General features: G+C 57.4%; 1 protein-coding gene across 12 annotated transcripts in view; it reads right to left on the bottom strand.

The window, feature by feature from the left end:
- The window catches only part of LOC105473734 (AT-hook DNA binding motif containing 1), a 70,004-nt gene that overhangs the window by 21,571 nt on the left and 30,639 nt on the right, over nt 1-17,794 (bottom strand). For 8 of the 12 annotated variants that reach the window (XM_071097770.1, XM_071097757.1, XM_071097763.1 and 5 more), the window contains 2 exons: nt 2,267-2,444; nt 1,867-2,091 (listed from right to left, as the gene is read on the bottom strand). The gene's annotated coding sequence lies outside the window, so the exon portion shown is untranslated. Of the gene's footprint in view, nt 1-82; nt 509-1,866; nt 2,092-2,266; nt 2,445-2,824; nt 7,327-17,794 lie in introns of those variants that run through there. The other 4 variants (XM_071097798.1, XM_071097803.1, XM_071097784.1 and 1 more) reach the window with 3 other exon arrangements.

The following is a 17,794-nucleotide window of genomic DNA, read 5'->3' as shown; positions in this document are numbered from 1 at the left end:
TCCAGCGGCCTTATCTCTTAGGATCTGCCCCTCGGGGGACGAGTCCTCACTTCTCTCCACCTCCTTCCCTTCAGCCACCTACCTGCCCACACAGTAACACCTGAAGATCTTCTTTCAACCTGATCCCAGGAACAATATCATAATACAAATAACAATGATGGCAATAATAATGGCAGCTGTCACTCATTTGGCATCATTTAAATAGAGGCACAGAGAGGTTAAGTTATGCCCTTAAGGACAAACAGCCATCTCACTCAATTCAGCTGGTGTCTGAATTTAGGTAGGGCTTCTCTAAATCAAACTGCTTCGGTGTCCAGAGATTCAGCCCCCTCCCATGCAGCCTCCTCCAACTGTCCTAGTCCCAACCATCAGTTCTAATTTTTGACTTCTAATCTATTCTCTCAGCTTCTAGTCACCACCTCCCACCAACCACCATTCAACTAGATGCACTACTCTCCCTCGCCACTAGGTGTCCCCTTGGAGCCACTGATGCCCCCAAGGGGAGCTGGCCCTGCCCCACCCCCTGGGGCCATCAGGGGCCCCCCCACAGCACAGCACAGCACTGCACACCCCACCCCACCCTACCCCCAGCCACACAGAGCTCCTTTGTGCAACCCTCGCCCACCCCCTTCCTCCCTGGAGCGGGGCACCTGGCAAGCAGGTCTGCCCTAGAACCGCCCCCTGCCAGCCCCCTGCCCTGGGTGCCAGGTGTGCGGGCGCCACCACCACCGCCAGCTCTGGCTGGACCCGAGGGTCACCCTGCCGGCGGCCCTCCCTTCCTCCCTCCGAGGTCACCCAGGGACTAAGCTTCCCGCCCTGCTCCGCCCCCCTCCCCTCCTGCCCTTGGCCCTTGCAGACTCCCGTCCTTGTCTTTCCTTCTGTCTCCCGGAGGACTCCCCTCCTCCAGCCCCACTAGGCCCTCCCTGCAGCCTCTCACCCCCGCCCACCTCCTTCCCCAGAGAGCTCCTTGTTCCGCCCCCCCTCCCTCCCCGCCCAGGTCTGAAGAACTCCTCCTCCTGGAAAGTTGCTGCTGGAAAGGAAGTGACTTCAGCAATTTGGCCACAAGGCTGGGCACTGCTGAGCCCAGCTCAGCTCAAGGCTTGCCCAACCCACCTCCAAAGCACAAATGGAGCCACATGTGCACATCACTCCCACTGTGCATCCAGAACCCTGGTCACACACACAGCCAGTGTACACACAGATCCCCGTGTGCACACACGGTACCATCGCAGTGTATTCAGATCTTGTCTATACACACATCTCTCCAGTGTACACTAGCACCCTTGCACACACACCATCCAGTGTGGCACACGAAGTATCCCCACACCTGCCCAGTACACACCCAGAATCCTGCATATTCATACTCCCATGTACCACATAACACAGCCCTTGAACGCTCCCCAGCCTGGTCCACTTATACAACTCTTGTATATTACCCCATGTGCACGGAAGGACAGAGCCCGCCACACACACCTGCTTGCACACAAGCTTGAGTGCCCTGTACATTTACAGTCGGATACACACAGCCTTGCATCCTCCCACAGCTGTACCTCCCCACCCTTACAATCCCAGGAGACTCCACCCCCAGACCTCAGGCCCCAGGAATGCTCCTTTGGAAGCTGGGTGGGGTCCCCAGGCAGGCTCAGCTCTAGGGAGCTTCCTGGAGCCGGAGGCTTCATGTGTCAGTTCAGGGAGTTGCCTCTGCAGGGCAGGGCAGCTTCACCTGGCTCCGCAGCTCCTGAGCCTGGGTGGGCTAACCTGGGCCAGGAGTAGTGAGGTGGGTCCTGCCACTGCCCCCACCCCCCTCCCTGTCCTGCAAGGGCACCTTAGCATACCTGGGCTACCCAGGCCCTCCCAGCACCTCACCTTGGCCTCCCAGTTCTCTGCTTCCACAGACTCCGGTAGAGAGGTGTCCTGGGGGGTCAGCAGCTGCACACATCAGGCACTCTGGTTTCCACCTCTGCCCTGAGTCCTGGTCATTGTCACAACCCCTTTCTCCTCCCAGTTCTCTCAGGTCATCAAGGCGCAGGGAAGAGTCCTCAGGCTAGGAGGTAGGACTCACTGTATATCCATGAGCCTCAGTTCCCCTTTCTGGATAATGGGGAGTTTGAGTAAATGTTGGGTTAATATGTTTTGACTCTGTAAAGAACCTCTTTTTGACCTAAGCTGGGAAGGGATCCCTGTTGGGACTGGGAGGCAAGTTCCCCTGATCCCCACTTCCTGGAGGTGGCCCAGGCCCAAGCCTGGCTTCCCTGCACACTGTTACCTGAGCAGGCTGTGCAGACAGGCCCGGCTCAGCAGGAAAGGCCTGTCTTCATCAGCATCTCCAGGGTGGTCTCTGTAATGGCCTGAGCGTTGCCCCGCACTCGGGGCCCTCTGCACATGCTCAGCTGGGTAGGCTCTGGGGTCCAGGCCGATGGCTTGACAATCAGGCAAGCTCCCATCTGTGGAAGCAAACACAACACCACAGAGATAAGCATGGATACAGGGTAAGCCAGCCAGACAGCAGGGTGCAGAGGGACACCAAGCCGGGAGGCTCTCATACATGAAGTCCCATCCAGCTCCAACCTCACCCCATTATCCCACCAGGGAACTGTGAGACACTCTTTTTTTTTTTTTTTTTTTTTTTTAAAGAGAGATAGGGCCTCATCTCGCTTTGTGGCCCAAGTAGGAGTGCAGTGGCATGATCATAGCTCACTGCCACCTTGAATTCCTGGGCTCAAGTGATCCTCCCATCTCAGCCTCCCGAGTAGCTGGGGCTACAGGTGTGCACCACCATGCCTGGCTGGTTTTTTAAAAATTTTTTGTAGGGATAGGGTCTCACCATCTTGCCCAGGCTGGTCTCGAACTCCTGGGCTCAAGCAATCCTCCAGCCTCAGCCTCCCAAAGTGCTGGGATTGCAGGTGTGAGCCACTGCGACTGCCAAACCTGTTTCTTGAAATCCCAGGCTCCTACTGAGAAGCAGTGTTTTTGCACATCTATGTACACACATGCATATACACGCACATATACTATAGTGGAAGGAACCTGGCCTTTGGGAGTCAGACAGTCCTTGGCTCAACCTTCGTAACTGTGTGACTTTGGGCAAGTCAGTTAACTTTTCTGGCTCTCAGTTTTCTCATCTATAAAATGGGAAAAGTGAGATCTTATGAATGGGGAGGAACATCCGGGGAAACTATAATGCAAAGAGCTTATTGACAATGTAGGTGTGAGAGGTGCTGTTCAGAGTGATGGTGGATGTGAATTTCCACAAGGGTGTATATGCAGCTGGCATTTACCCATCTCCATCAGTAACTGGTTATGTCTCTTGTTTTCTTTAACCACCATGGCCCGCCTCACCACCCCCCTGCTTCCTGCCCATTTGTCTGCCTCCTCGAGGTCTGTACTGGAGCCCAGAGGGGGTCTGGGAACCAGGCCTCACGGACTGCTTACAGGTTCTGGTTGCCTGGGAGTTTGTATGTGTGTGATTGAGATTCTGCCTTTGCAAATGCATATCTGTCAAGGCTCAGCTGTCTGGGTAAATATACCTGCATGTGGGTTCCTGGGTCTATTTAGCCTGTCTGTGTGCTTCTCTGTATTTCTGTATGTCTGTGTGGGTACATGAGGGCTTAAGCATGTCTGTGTGTAGGATCACGCGTTTGCTCAGTTGTGGCTGGTGTGGTCAGCTGTGTGTAAGTGTGATGCCAGGTTGAGTGTGTGCCTGGATTTGGTGTCTTCAGTCATACATGTGGGTATGTGCACTTTTCATGTTTCTTCTATTCAGTTTTTGTGTGTGTGTGTGTGAGTCTAGCTAAGCCTGTTTGTATGCGTGTGAGGACACAGGGGTGCATGTGTGCCTGTGTGTAGCCAGGTGAGCCCAGCTGTGGCTGGGTGTGAGCATGCCTCGGTGTGCACACGCTCTGCCTGGCTCTCTGCATCTCGCTGTGTCAGGAGCCAAACCGGCTCCTGCCTGTCTCAGAGCTCTCTGGATGTGTGTTTGGCAGGGGGTGGGGGCGTGCGGCTGATCCTCTGCTGTCCCTGCAGGTTTCCAATCTCGAGGCCTGTGACTGCAGGCACTGGTGTCACTGTGGATCAGTGTTCCCTCCCTCCCACCTCTGCCTTTCTCTGTGTTTTCAGGGTCATGGTGTGGTAGTGTGACTGGCCACGGTGTCCCTGTGGGTCTCCTTCACCATGGGTCAGTATGTGCTTGTGTGTGTGTCCATGCATGTGTGGATTTGTGTGACCTTATTGTGTCTGTGCACCACTGCGTGTCTCTGTGTGTGTCAGTGGGTCCTTGTGCTATGTCATTGTATGTTTGTGCCAGTATGGCCGTGTGTCAGCGTCAACGTGTGTGAGCAGGTCTGTGTGCCATGGTGTGTCAGCACAATGGTGCCCCAGTGTTTGTGTGGTACCTTTGTGAAGGGCTCAGTGTATGAGTGCGTGTGAGCATGCATGTGAGACACCCTTTGTGAGATGGTGTGTGTGTGTCTGTGTCACTGTGTTTGTGTGTGCCTGCTTCCCTCCTTCCTCCCTCTCCCTCCCTTCCTCTCTCTCTCTGTAGGAGCCAGACAACTCCCCAAGCCTGGATTAGGGACAATTTATCCACAGGCAGAGAAGGAGAATTCCAACCTGCCAGAGCCTCCCTCCTCTGATCTGTCCCCCCTTTCCCTGTGGTTGGGTGGGCACAGAAACACAGCCCGGCAGCTCCCAAGCCCTTGGGGAGCCCCCACCTTTGCAGCTCCCCAGAGGCCCAGGAGGAAGGAAAAGATGGAAATCTGGGTGGCCCCAGAGCCCTCCAGTGGGGGTAGACTGGCTGCCCCCCATCCAGGCCCCCACAGCTCAGCTCATCTTGGCCCTGTTCTCCTACATATGGTAGTGGTGGGTGGGGGGAGTCTGCATGGGGTCTGCCTGGCCCTGGGGGTTGGGGGGACTTCAGGAGCAAAGCTGCCCTCAGCCCCTCCACAACCTGATACTCCCCAGCAGATAAACGTCGGGCCTCCACCCAGTGTAAATGAACTTCCAACAGTGCCCACACAGGCTGGGGGAGCCGCTGGGAGGCAGAGGACAGTGTGGTGCAGAGAACGCAGCAAGGAGGGGTGCAGGGGCTGGGCTGGGACTAAGGCTCCCTTCACGGTGCTCCAGGCGCAAGGCAGAATCACATGTTTCCCATTAGCTGCTTTGGCCTCCTTGTTCAGGGGGTGTTGGCTGGGGGAGATTTGTTCTGGTTGCAGACACCAGCCGAGACCACACAAGAGAGAGAGAGGAAAAGACAGAAGAGAGAGAGTGTGCCAGAGGGAGAAAGGAAAAGACAGAGAGGAAGAGGGAGAAAGATACACAGGGAGACACAGAGACATGGCGAGAGAAACAGAGACAGAGAGACAGAGAAAGACAGAAACTGGGCGATGGGCAAGCACAAACACAAAAGCAGAGACGGACTGGTGATGAGGGGCTCACGGAAGAAGGGAGATGGAGAGGAAGGTAGAGAGAGCCCGGTGAGACCTCGTCGGAGGCTGAGGGGAGGGGGTAGCTCAGGCCCAGAGTGAGTCTGAGGCCAGTAAGGACCAAGGAAGAGCCCCAGAGGGAAGAGAGGCATGGGGGAAGTGAGCCAGGCAGAGATGGGAAAGGCAGGGGAGAGCAGGGACCAGGGATTTCTACAGGAGCCTGAGAAAGAGGCGGCGAGGCACAGGCAGGGTGGGCCGGGCAGAAGGGCCGAGGGGAGGCCTATGTGGGCAGCAGATAGGCCGGAGCTGGGATGTGTGGGCAGGGGGAGTGGACACGCCCGAGCTGGCCGGGCGGGGGCGGCCAGCGTGCCGAGCCTCCCGCCTCCTGACCCTCGAGCCTGGGAGAGATAACAGGCCCGAATAGTGCTGACTTGCGGTTCAGAAATCCAATATCCTCCCCGGTGCACTGATCGACTACCTGAGCTCCCGGCCCGCGCAGAGCTGCCCCGATTAATCCTGCGGCTCCACAGCCTTAATTAGTTTAACAGTTTCAGGGGCAGGAGAGGCAGGAAATAGGGTCCCCAGGCCCTCAGGGACACAGCTCCCCACTCCCCATGCAAACCCTGCCTGGTGCCCCACCTCACACACACCTGTCCTGGCCCCAAAGGCCCTTCTCCACACCATCTGAAGAATGCTGGGTCCCTCCGCCTGGGGAACAGTCCCACGGGCTGGCATATGGGTGAGAGGGTAGATCATGTGGGACTGAGCGCCCCCCAACCCGCACTTGTCCCTCTGCTCAGGGCCCCAAGCATTTCCTCTGGCCAGCCCTTTGGGGCTCTGTGGTCTGCATGGGAAGGCCCCACCAGCTGCCAGCCCCATATCACCAGGCAACATGTCGTCTCTTTAGAGTGAGACACGAGCTCCCAAGTTACTGACAACTTCCCAACAGCATGAGAGAATCACACATGCCACTCCCCACAACAGCCTGCGACGGGCACATGGTGACATCTCACACACACAACAGCCAGAGACAGGCGCACAAGTCGGTGACAACTCTCCTAACGGGATGAACTAAGCACATAACCTGTCGCTTCCCCCAAAGCATGAGATGGGCGCACCTGACACACCTTCAACAGCATGGGGCAGGCGTCTGTCACCCCGCACAATGGCATAACTGACATGCAACCTGGCACCCCCACACCCACTAATAGGATGTGAATGCACAAAGAACCTGTTACACAGCTGACCAAGACACACACACAGGCACACACACACAGAACCTGTCACACAGCTGACCAAGACACACACACACACACACACGCACACACACAGAGAACCTGTCACACAGCTGACCAAGACACACACACACACACACACACACACACATGCACACACAGAGAACCTGTCACACAGTTGACCAAGACACACACACACACACACACACACACACACACGGGACAAGTCCCACCTTCCAGGTGTAAGGAAGGCATGGAGCTCTCCACGCACCATACAGCATGAGGCAGGGACACAACCTCGCCCCTGCCTGGGAATCCTCCCTGAAGACTGTGGGACGGGTACACAACATGTCACCTCCCCGGCTGCCTCGGACAGGTGACAGCCCACCTCACCCCTCCCCTATCACTGTCACCAGCCTGGGTAGTGCTGTCCCTCTGCCTGCAGAGGCGTCACAGCTCACAGGGCATGAATGTCACCCCAGCACTGCCAGAGCCGGGCACAGCCACACACTGCCCCAGTGACAAACACCACTGGTCCCAGAGAAGGTGAAGGCACACAGGGCTCTGGTGTGACCTTGGTCTCTGGACACCAGGAGGGGAGGTGCTGTGGCTTCCCGCCCAGTGGCGGGTGCTGGGGGAGAGGAGTGCTGGGGAGGAAGCTGCTGGTCACACGGACTACCTGGAAATGCCACCTCCCCCAGCCCCCACTCCACTCCATTCACCTCCCCCGGCCCCCACTCCACTCCACTCCATTTCTCATTCACTGTAGTTGTGTATCTAGGAAGGGGGCCGAATCAGTGGTGGAGGGAGGGCTGTCCTGAGGCCTGAGGAGCTGTTACTATGAGACTGCTTAGAGATCAGTGGGGAGTAGGGCGGTTAGGGGTTGCTATCACCATGTGCTCAGTGGGGAGGGGGTGGGATAATGGCTTGAGACCCCCACAGCTTCCAGGGAAGCACTTCTTCCTTACAAAGGCCCCCTCTCCAAACTTCAGGCCACAGAGCTGGGGACAAGGAGGCCAAAGTCCAGGGACATGACTCACCCAGGGAACAGGCCCAGCCTGCTGGCCATAGTGGTAAGGGAGGCCAAGAGCCAAGAGGCCCGGGTTCCAGTCTGAGCTCCTCCAGGGCCAAGCTGGGTGACCCTGGAGCAGCAGCTCAGTCTCTTTGGCTTTGGGGAGAGGGGAAGGGGCCGCAGCGAGAGAAGTGCCAGGGTCGGAGAAAAGAAGCTGAAGCTGGAGACCAGCAGACAGGAAACTTCAGGCCACGGAGGGCTCCAGCCCCGTTCCCCTGCTTCTTCACAAGGAACCTCAGCTTCCTCATCCATAAAATAGGGACAACAGTGCCAGCCTCATGAGACAAGATAGCATAAAGTGGGCCACTGCTTAAGAAATGGGAAGCTTCTGATTGAAGAGAGGGAGAAATAGACTAAGAGACTTGCCCAAGCCACAGAGCAAATTAGGATCAGCTGAGTTCAGCCTCTATCTCCTGGCTCCCCACCTGGAGCTGTTTCTTTAAGACTGCTTGGAGGTCAAGTGTGGAGGGGGACAGGGGAGATGCTGGGGTGTTGTTGGATGCAGTGCCTCCCTGCCGCCCAGTGAAGACCAATGAATCTGACAGGAGTCCCTAAACCCCACTTGGTCCAAAGCTTGGACAAGAGGAGTGGCTCTAAGTGGAGGGAGGCACCCCACCTCCCACCCCACCATGACCAGCAGCAGCACCTGGTGCTCGAAAGGACCAGAGGATCTGAGATGTCAGTGTCTAGGGCCCCTCGTTTTACAGGAGCCCAGAGAGGGAAAGGCCTAGCCTGACGTCACACAGCATGACAGCAGAAGAGCCTAGAGTCCTGGCCGGGAACAGCCTCAGAGCAGAGTCCCTCTAGCCCCTGGGGGTGGCTGGAGCTGGGGGGCCCTGGGGGACTGAGCAAAGCGTGGCGACAGATGGCCTGCCGAGGCAGCGGCGATCTGGGCGGCTGGCAGGCATGCTCGCTCCCGCGCAGGGAAGCGGCTAATTTTAGCTGAGGCCTCGATGCCAGCTTTGTTCCCCCCACCCACCCGCCGAGGGGGCCCAGCATGCCTTGCGTGCAACCTGCCTCCCCCAGGCACCCCTACTCCCCCGCCTAGCCCCTTGGTGAGTAGTGCCCAGACCCCAGGATCCTAGAACGGCCTGCCTTACCAGGCCTCACCACACCCAGAGGTGAGGCCTGGCTTCCCCACCCAAGGGCCTGTTTGCCCACGATGCCAAGCTCATGCCACGAAGAGGGGCGAGAGAGGAAGGACAGAGGCCACTGCCCAGACTGGGAGGGCGGGCCAGACAGCAGGGGCTGCCAGTCTTGAGGGGAGGCGAGGCACTGTCCTCCACCCAACCCTTAAGGAGACAGGACCCTGATTCCACCCATGCCCTGGACAAACATTCTGTCTGGTGTCCCCCGGCGCTGGTGAGCAAGGGGCGGGAGTCACTCTAGTCTTTCCTTGTTCCTCATAACTTTGACTTTGTTCCAGGAACTCAAAGCACTTTAAAGAAGTCAGACATGAAGCAAGGATAGTATCCCTATACCATCTGGGGAAACTGAGGCATAGTCTGAAATTGCTATCATTTTAGCAAGGGAAGGAACAAATTCCAGGAATCAGTGAGGCCTGCCCTCTAGAGAGCTTCTTGGGCCAGTTTAGCTCCTGGGACTATCTTCTGTTCCTAACCTGGGCTAGTGGAAGGTACACTAGATGGATGGAGCCCATCCCCTAAAACCCTGGAAAGGCAGACTCACACTCTTGTTTCCTGGTGCCACACTCTCTGCAGGTTCTTTAACCTTGCACCCTCCATTTCAGGTTCAACCACACAAGCCCAGTGGGGCTTCCAGGACATCTGGCCCCTACTAAAAAGAGGAACCCTTTGGGGTGACTCTGGAGCCCCGCCCCCCGCCCCAGCTCCCCAACCTTCACAGGCCTGTGAAGGAAACAACCTGGTAGGAAATAGAGTAAGGAGAACTGAAAGGCCCAGCTCTGAAAGAAAGATATGTATTTAGAAGGAGAAAGTCAGAAGAAAGAGAGGGGGCGGGAGAAATCAAGGCAGAGACTCAGATCCAGGAAGAGAGACAGAAAGACGAAGGACACTGAGGCAAAAGAAACAGGGCAGAAAGAGGCTGAAGGAGAAAATGATCTGGAGGGAGGGGGCGAGAGCCAGAGAGGGAGAGAGAGGGCGAGCATGCCAGAAGAAGGAAAACAGCAAGAAAGAGACTCAGGAAGAGAGGGAGACAAGGAGGAAGAAAAAGACAAAGAGAGAGACAGGCAGGATGATGCAGAGACAAAGACACATGCACAGGGGGGAAGAGATGGAGAAGGAACCTGAGGAGTCTGCACAGACGGGCGGAGGCACAGAGCACCAGCGACCCAGGAGCCAGAGACAGACAGAGGGACTGACACACCCAGAGCCCCACAGCGACAGTCGGAGGGTGAGACACACTCAGATGGGGCGGGAAGAGGGGGTGACACTAAGTGTTAGAGTGTGGGGGGAACAGCAGGAGTAGGCAGAGGTGAGGAGGGAGGGGGAGAGGGAGGAGGAGGAGGAGGAGGAGGAGGAGGAGGAGGAGGAGGGATGTCGTTGCCAGAACTGGGGGGGACAGAGGACAGAAATGGAATGTGGGTCTGGGCATGAGGCTCACAGATGCATCAGCTCTGGTTTCAGCTGGGGCAGTTGGCTGCTAGGGTGGGGGGAAGAAGGAGCAGAGCTGTCGAGGGAGGGGGGCCTGTTGCCATGGCGGCGGGCACGGCAGGGGCACAGTCTGCTGGCACTTGGCGCTCTGGGCATGGTAGGGGGCTGACTGAGGGGGAAAGGCAGGGTAAGGAAGAAGCCTCGCCCCTGCCCTCGGGGTTCTACCAGGAAGAAAGTTTCCAGAGAGCCACAGAGATGTTGGGAGTAGAGCACAGCTCTGGGCCCTGCCCAATCCTAGGGAGGCTGCGGAGGGTGCACTGCTCTCCAGGCTGTCTGTGGGCATCCCAGCTTCCTGCATGCACCTCAGGCTGGCCCTGGGGACCCTCCTCTCTGTCCCCTCCAGTCTAGCTGAAGATCCTGCATGCTGCTGCTTGCTGCCGCTGCTGCTTGCAGGGGAGCAGCAAGATTGTGAATTCAGGATCTGTAATCCTAACGCAGAGCCCAGGCCTACCGGGCTCCAGTTGCCAAGGCGACGGCGGGTCAGAGGGCAGCGCGGGGCGCCCGCTCCTCCAAGTCAGAATCCCAATTGTTAAAGCCCAAGAATAAACAGCTGAAGCGGCCGTCGGGGGGCCGGGAGGGGGGACTGAGGTCTGCATCGGCTCAGTGTGGTGTTGTCAAGCGAGATGTCACTAATTGTCTGAAGGAACAGGCTGAGGCAGCTCTTAACTGCTTCCGTGCCACCGGAGACACCTTGGCTGCCTGGCCCCATCCCTGGGGCCTCCCAGCATTCCACCGGGCCAGGCTGTTGGTGGGGGCAGTGCTGGCCCAGCATAATCCCTGCCTCCCTTGCACTGCACTGAACCCCACATACTTGTGGCTCCTAACCCTCCTCTTTGCCTAACTTGGAACCTCCCACCTGCAAGCTAAATCATTATGTCCCCAACGCAAGCATCCCCAAATCCACTGGGCCCATAATACTCCTTGTAGCCCAGAGCTGCCCCTTTGGCTTGCAAAAGCCCTCCCAGCTCCCACAACATCTCTCCCTCTTCCCAGAAGTTGGGGTTCTGGTCCAGATTTGTGAATTGCAGAGGAAAGCAGGCTTAGGGCTCTTCCAATCTGTGGGGAGGGACAGGGAAGGGCAGAGGCCTCCTATGGGGAAAGGTGAGGCCTAAAGCAAGTCTCTGTGCAACTCCCTGCTCTTAGTCACATGCCTGAACCAAAGGCCTGAAGGGAGCTGGGAAACCTGGTGTCCAGATTTGATGCTCCTACCTCCTTGCTCTGTGTGACTCTGGAGGCAGTAGTGACTATTCTGAGGCGGGCCCGTGTCTGTAACGCTTGACCAGAGGAACACCCAACCCTGTGGGTGAGAAGGGCCCGATAATACAAGGTGGACAGCCAGCAGAAATGCAGCCGGTAAGACGTTCCATGAAAAACATGGAGCAGTGTGGGGTACACAGCAAACTGCTCAGTGGACGGCAGCTAGCGCTGGCAGTAGGGCTGGTACTGCCCTTACTATAGAGGGCCCTAGAGGGTGCAGGTAATCAGAAGAGGTAGGAGGGTAGGTTCTGGGAAGGCTTCCTGCACAAAGTGGTACTTGGCAAGATCTGGGGCAGGTGGGCAGGAAGGTGGAGCACTCCAGGACAGAGGTCTTGTGAGGAGCTTCACCGGAGCAGAGCAGCTCGGTCTCCAGGTCGCGTGTTCAGCCTCTCCTAGACTTGGAAGGGCGAGGCCTTCAACGGTCTCCGCCCCTTAGGCCAGCCCTCCCTCTTCCTCCACCTCCCGCCGACTCCACCCACGGCGCGTCCCGAACACTAGGAGCGTGCCGGCGAGGGGGCGGGCCGCGCGGGCCGGGCTCCCGGAGATTGGTAGCACCTGGAGTGATGTCAGAGGGGCGGGGTCGGGGCTTCGGACACGCCCTCTTCCCCCGGCCCTCTTCCCCGGACCCTTTCCCCCGCCGCGGCGCGGGTCCCCGGGAGGGGGCGCCCCGCTCAATGCGCCCCTCAGGTGGGGGGCCTGCGGCGGGCCGGGGCGCTGTCCGTGGGCGGGGAGTTGGGCGCGGAAACAGGGGATCCCCCAGAGAGCGCCCAGCCCAGCCTGGGGCTGGACGCGTACAAAAGGCGACTTGTTCTTTCTCGGGATGCCTGCGCCTTCTCAAACATACCTACAGCCGCACTCCAGGGACAACTACACCCACACAGCCACACAAAGCCTGTCAGGGTGGGGCGCGGGGGGCTGGCGAAAGCCCCAGAAGTCGGCTGTAAGAAGAGCCCTGCCCCGAACCTCCCCACTTGCCACATACTGAAAGCCCCCTCACCCCATCCCACTCCAAATCATCTGGATACTACCCCCCATCACCTAGTGTGCAGCCCTGGGGACACTGACGCAGTCACATTCTGGAAACTGCCTTCTCCCTCATATGGTCTATAGCTCACCAACCGCTGCTCTAGAGTCAGACTGCCAGCTGCAATGTTGGCTCCACACTGTGTGACCTTGGCATCCAATAAGGCCTGTTAAGGTTACTTTTTACTGAGCACTTACTCTGTGCCAATCTTCATCATCACCTACATGGTGAGTCCTATTAGTCTTATTTTGTAGATGAGGAAACTGAGGCTTGGGTAAAATAGCCTGCCTAAGATGGGCAAGTATTTGAACCCCATGTTCTTCCATGTCGCATCATCTCAGCCTCCCACCTTTTTTTTTTTTTTTTTTTTTTTTTTTGAGACGGAGTCTCGCTCTGTCGCCCAGGCTGGAGTGCAGTGGCCAGATCTCAGCTCACTGCAAGCTCCGCCTCCCGGGTTCCCGCCATTCTCCTGCCTCAGCCTCCCGAGTAGCTGGGACCACAGGCGCCGCCACCTCGCCCAGCTAATTTTTTGTGTTTTTAGTAGAGACGGGGTTTCGCCGTGTTAGCCAGGATGGTCTCGATCTCCTGACCTTGTGATCCGCCCGTCTCGGCCTCCCAAAGTGCTGGGATTACAGGCTTGAGCCACCGCGCCCGGCCCACACCACCTTATACCCTAGTACCCCACCACACACACAACTGCAGACAGCAAAGCCATCTATCTCAGAGTTGAGGTGTAATTCTCCACCCCAAACATATCTTGCTGTCACAGTCTAGTACCAGGAGGGTTCTGTCACTACTCAGTGTGTTTGGGGAAGGAAGGAGTGTCTCCTACCTCTAAGCTTCCCCAGCCCTGATGCTGGCCGTCAGGAGTCATAAATGGGGCAGAGTGAGAGCAGGGCCAGAACAGGCTACCTCTAACCTTTCCAGCAGGCTCACCTCCACCTCCCCTGACCCCAGGATGACAAAGCACTGCCATATTGGTTGGGGCGCCTGGCCTGTAGCTCTCCCTGACCCCATAGGCCTGGACCCTCCCCTAGCCCCCAACTCCTGCTGAGAACAAGTAGAAACAAACTCCTTCCTGGAGATGTCAAAGCACCTTTCCTGGGGCAGGCGGCACTGTGATGCCCTGAGCCTGGTTAGGGAGAAGGATCGGGTTACTCTTTCCCCAGCTGTGCCTGGACTCCCTGGAGCTGACCTTTCACCTCAGCCAGGCCAGGACCCAAAGGGGGCTGGAGTCCAGCCTTCACCTCCTGTTAACCCTCTGCATTCCTCATCTTTCCATTCCCCGGCCCCCAGCGGGTCTCAGGAAGCCCAGCCAGGCATGCCAACCTTTCCCTACCCTCCTATCCTAGGGTCCGGTTTCCCAGAGAGCTTTACAGAATGCTCCTCCCTGCCCCCTGCCCAAGCTGCCCTGCCGGGATCAGATACCTCCGCCCAAGCAGCTGAAAATGACCTGGGCTATTTTCGCTCTGGGATCACGTTGCAAACTCCCCCTTGAGCTGGCAGCTTCCCACACCCCTCCAGACCATCGCCCCCCACCCCTCATCCCTCACCCAGGGCTACTGACTAACAGGACAGGAGGGCTTTTAGAGACCACTGGCCTAAACCCTTCAAACAGGGATACTGAGGCCATTAGGAGTCAGGCACAGGGCTGGGCAAAGAACCAAGTTTCCTGGGTCCCCGCCCAGGTCTCTTTCTACTGTCTAGCACAGCCTGATCCATACCCTAGATCTCAAATCCTCTGACCCAGCCAAAAACCTAGCCAACCTCCCCTAAGCACCAGAAAGTCACACTGCAGGCTACCAACAAGTCCCTGAGCTGCCCTGCATGTCAGAAACTGCCTTGGCCACACTCTTCTCTTTGTTTAGAACTGGGACCAGGTCTGTACCTGTGTCACAGGCACGTGCACCACTGGAAGGTTTTAGGGGGTGCAAATTGGGAGGAAAGATAGGGAGATTGAGGCCTAGAGGAATAAGGAGATGAACTCAAGCTTTATGTATCTTAATACTTCCCAGCAGCCCCTTGCCCCAGCTTCTTGGTCCCCCCTTTCCATTCTTGCAAACCCAGCCCCCTCCAGGCCCCTGCCCCTGTCCCTCTGCCTCAAGCCCCAGCCCTCCTGGGCAGGAATGTGACTGGTCAGGTCTGAGCTGACCACATGAGTGGTTATAAGGTGACAGACCCCCCCATTCTCCCATCCCCCCAGCCTGGGGGAGCTCACATACCAAGGCAAGGGGTGGGAGAGCTCCTTTAACCCTTTGCAGCCTGACTGTCAGGGAGAAAAGGCAGGGTACTCTACTTCCTGTGCCCAGAGCCAGTGTGGGCTGCCAGGTGGAAGGAGTGTAGGAAGAATCTCCTTCAGTGAGTGGGGGTGGAATGAGGGTATCTGCCCAGAGTCCCCACTAGTATTCTCTGCCACCCCAAATGTCTCATCTCATCTCCCATGCCATTTGGAAAAACAGTCATGAGCTGGTGCTGAGGGTGGAGAAGGAAAAGACAACCTCGGGAACCCCTAGTCTGATGGGAGAAATACAACCTTGCCCTGGGGAGTCTGACTGGGGAGACCAGGCACAGAGGCAGGCTGGGACAAAGAGCCTGGAGCAGAGCAGAGCCTGGAGCTGCAGCAGGAGGAGGAAGAAGTCAGGGCAGGAGCAGAACAAGTCAGGTGGGGTCAGACCGGACAGGCTTCCCGGAGGCCCCCGTGGCCCCCTCGGCCCACAGCCCTCCCCCCAGGCTCTGGAATCTCGGGGGTCAGGGCTGAGGGACAGCCCCACCCCCTGCTCCCCTCAGGCTCAGGAATTCCACCAGCCAAGGGGGGGGCGGGTGGCTGCTTCGGCCTCTGTCCAAGTTGGCTCCCACTGGACCGGGAACAGCAGCTCCTCCTCGGCCCCCTACCTCACCCAAGCCCTGGGGCTGGCCCCCAGCCCCCTCCCCTCCCCCTCCCAGGCTGGCATGGTGTGTGCCAGGCGCTGGCAGAAAACAAACCCGCCGGGGTGGGTTTGCAGGGAGCGGGGTAACCTTGACACAGTTGCGGCAGTCGCTAATGGCAGACACACACTCCGCCTGTTCTGGGGGGACTGTTGCCGTTGCTAGGAAACCAGCAGCCGCGTGAATGGAAATGGGTCAGTAAACCTGGGGAGAGATAGTGTGACACTCGAACCACTGCAGCTGCTCCAGCCCACACCGAAATCCCTCCTCTTCAATATTTATCACTCCCGCCTGGGCCCTCAGCTCCTGCCAGACCCTGCACCAGCCTGGCCTTCAGCCCTTCACTCAAGGCCCAACAGGGGTGGGGGAGAAAAGATGGAGGGGGTTGCTTATCCATTTTGGGGGGTGGTCCAGACAGGGTGGAATTGGTTCTGGAGGAGATTGAACAGGAAACAGAGTCTAATCCTGTGGTGGGGAAGGGGTTAAAAGGTCAATTCACGCCTGTTCCTGACTTAGGCACCGTGGTAAAATTACTGAGAGTGAGGGGGCTTGAGGCTGCCCGCCTGCTTACCTGTGGAGGGACTGATTAAGACAGGAGACCTCCCTCCAGGTGTACTGGGGCCTCCCTCTGTATAAAGATAGAGGAGACGAGGCACCCAAAACATGGCCAGGATTCACTCACAGCCTGAAAACACCACCGGATGGTCCCAGTACAACCTGACATCTGATAGCCCAAATGACCAGGAGCTGCCTACTGCCTTACAACACCGTTCTGGACAGCTACGCGTCGTACCCCAGCCAGCCACACACGCACTGTTCAGAGGCCCTGACAACACCCCTACAGATACCCCCACAACAGAACATGACAACTCCAATTCCGAACAGTGCCACTCAGTTCAACATCCATAAACAACTGACAAACCCAGGCGCAGGCGAAACCACGCAGTGTGGGACTGTGCTGACTCCAGCCGCTTCCCCAAGAGGCTGGAGCCTCCCTGAGGAGCCTGTCCTGACCCAAAGCCTGGTTCATGGATGTTTCTTCCTCCCTCCCACTGCCAGCCCCCTCGTCCTGCACACACCTCAACACACTGCCCCTGGGATCGCTCTTCTGGAGACACCACCATCCCGCGAGCTAGCTGCCTTGTGCACCGCGCCCCCATTCCCTGGAGGCTGACTGGTCACTGACACACACATTCCCTTCCCCTAGAAGCACGCAGTCTCACAGCCCTGCCTGACACAAGCTCTTGTTCCTGTGCACAGGCCTCTCCACAGACAACAGGGACCCAGGGAAGCAGCGGTGCCACTGGCTTGGGTGATCTGCCCCCTCCACCCACCACAACCTCCACCAGTATCCTTGAAGGGTGTGTCTCAGGAAGGGAGGCACTCCAGCCTTCTGGGGGTGGGGTGGGGATACCTTGACAGGAATCTCCGAGCTGACTTAGTTCTCTGTGTGCGCCTATCTCCTAGGATACATCAGTCAACACAGGCTTGGAGCCTGTCAGAGCTAGAAGGTGCCTTAGGGAGCCACTAATCCAACCTCCTTCACTACGCAGGAGGAAGGAAACCAAGGCCCAGAGAGGGGAAGCAGCCTGCCTAACGTCACACAGCCCAACTGCTGGTTGCCAGCCCCTTTTTCTTTCATAGTTCCCCACTGGGAGCCCTCTACGGGTGGGAGAGACACTCGGGAGTAGGGTACAGTTAGCCCAGGAAGACTTTTCTGAGGCCGAGGGAGGTGGACTAGTTGGAAGAGGCATCTGTAGTCCTAGAGAGGAGTTTATGAGAACTGCCCAGCAGTGCATCCAAAGCCATGAGCACCTCGCAGCCCTGGAATTTGGGTCACATAAATTTGGCGGAATCCAGGCTTTGCCAGAAAGAGCTAGTGGATGCTCATTCCTGCTCCATTTCCTATCCCAGGGCCCCAGAGAGGTGTCTCCCCAAACCAAAGGCAAGGGAAGGTTACACGGATCCCTATACCTGGCCTTAAATGCAAGTTCCCTCTGTGGTCCAGGGCATCCCTGCCTTTTATTATTTACATAGATGTCTGCCAGGAAGCCTCTGCGATGCATGAGTAAAGAGGTGTTCTGCTAGGTAGTTTTTATTTCAACTCCATTTTGTAGAAAAGCAAATTGAGGCTCACAAGAGGTAGGGTAATTTGCTCAAGTTCACACAGACAATAAATGGGGCCTTGAGCTCCTTCCAGTACACCAGGGTCTTTCCCAGTGGACACT

This window comes from Macaca nemestrina, chromosome 1, assembly GCF_043159975.1.
Source record: "Macaca nemestrina isolate mMacNem1 chromosome 1, mMacNem.hap1, whole genome shotgun sequence".
Lineage (NCBI taxonomy): Eukaryota > Metazoa > Chordata > Mammalia > Primates > Cercopithecidae > Macaca > Macaca nemestrina.
This window is presented reverse-complemented; position numbering and strand designations above follow the sequence as displayed.